The sequence below is a fragment of the Acromyrmex echinatior genome, chromosome 19, assembly GCF_024713525.1.
Source record: "Acromyrmex echinatior isolate Ae372 chromosome 19, ASM2471352v2, whole genome shotgun sequence".
NCBI lineage: Eukaryota > Metazoa > Arthropoda > Insecta > Hymenoptera > Formicidae > Acromyrmex > Acromyrmex echinatior.
In genome coordinates, this window is record NC_141870.1 from 115,507 (window position 1) to 117,291 (window position 1,785).

Genomic DNA, 1,785 nt, shown 5'->3' on the forward strand with positions numbered 1-1,785 from the left:
ATATGTTTTTCATTTAAAGTAATATCATAATTTGCACGATGTTATTCATGCATCCGATATGGGCCCCTATTCACGAAAAGTATCGCATACGAAGAACTAGAGAATCGGCGGTCTTCTTTTTACGGTACATTAGCTGCGTTCAGCAGAGAAAGCAGCATTACAACTGTTGTAAAATTCTTCAATATAATTTGTTTACACATTTAGATCCATAAAGAATCAAAAGCAAGAACCAATCGTATTGAAAAAATTTACAGTTGCAAAGCTGCTTTCTTTGCTGAACGTAATCACTATTTCACATTTTTATTATTTACGTTAATTTGTATACAACTTATTTGATATTAAAATACAATGTATAATAATAAAAATTAATAATAAGTATACTTCAGATTAAAAAAGCTATAAAATATAAAATTACAATATATAATAGTTCATTCAAATCATTTTATAAGGCTATTCTGCTTTTATCAAATATCGCCATAGTTATTATGCATCTTTTTGTCTAAACTATATTTTATAATTTCCTTTATAAATAAAGTAATATCTTTAGATTAAAATTTCATTTGATAAAAATCATCGGATTAACCTTGTAGAAGCCCGCCACTACCCCCGCTGATTCCGATCCGCGATCCTCTTTTTCTTTAGACCTCGAATACATAGGTACAGTAAGCCTCTTATAAAAATTATCCAATTATAATAAAATATTCTTCTTACAATCGAATCTATGATTTCTTAAGGCTTATTGCACCTATTGTGTTTCAGGATTTACACTGGTCGTACTGTAAAATGACGGTTTGGAAAATCTTTGGGATAACTTTGACACAAATTTTGACAATGCCCAAATAACAATGCATGTCAAAATCTAAACATAAAAAAATCTTTAAAAAGTCTTTGGATATGCGTGCTTTCTTAAGCATTTTTCAAAATTTGAATAAATGATATCTCGACTAGACTAAAATTATCCCATAAGAATAAAAGATTAATAAATATAAATGCAAGTTTCACTTACCGATTGAATGAGTAATTACATCCACCTCATCCAGAGCGGACAATCTGTCTCGAGCTGTCATCAGTTGTTATGTATCACATCCTGCAAATGAAACAAATGAAACGTGAATGCGTTAAGATAACGAGAAAACTTTGTTCTCGGGGCGCGGACCACTGCGGACCGAGGACAACAAAGATAACTTTGTGCGCGCCAAATGATAAGTTTAAAGTGACGCCAGACGGCAGACGCTGAGCGACGATGACGCTGCGGCTTACGTAGAGAGAAATCTGAGAGAGAACATGATGGCTGACGGCTCAAAATCTGTAACCGCAAAATGGCCGCTGCCGCGCACTACTGCCCTCTGACAAAGTGGATTAAACTACATAGGTTTTCCGAGGGTCCACTTTTCAAGGCTGCAGATGATAAAATCCGATATTACCCTCAGAACGGTGAACCTTGGTATATAGTTTACATTCACTTTGTCAGGGGGCAGTAGTGCGCGGCAACATTTTGCGATTAGAAGTTTTGAGTCATGTGAAGTCATGTGAAGTCAGTCATGTCTTCTCTCAGGTTTCTCTCTGCGTACATTACCTAGAAGCTTCCAAATGTCATGCGAAAAAATTTAGGATGGCCGCATTAGCTATTCTCATGTTTCAGAGATACTGTATAAAGCTTGATCCTACTCTTCTCGTTAGTACATGCATATATTTTTTGTGACGTCGCATAGAGAGATGAGGGAGCAGAGATGGCATACATACGTCACTGGTCTGAGGTGCATCAACGTGCACAGTGCACACCGG

General features: G+C 35.9%; 1 long non-coding RNA gene across 1 annotated transcript; it reads right to left on the reverse strand.

The window, feature by feature from the left end:
* Window positions 1-113: 113 nt before the first annotated feature.
* Window positions 114-1,365, reverse strand: LOC147906614 (uncharacterized). Its single transcript, XR_015548322.1, has 2 exons — window positions 1,007-1,365; window positions 114-776 (listed from the first exon to the last, which is right to left on the reverse strand). It is a non-coding gene; the product is annotated as an uncharacterized LOC147906614 (long non-coding RNA).
* Window positions 1,366-1,785: the final 420 nt, after the last annotated feature.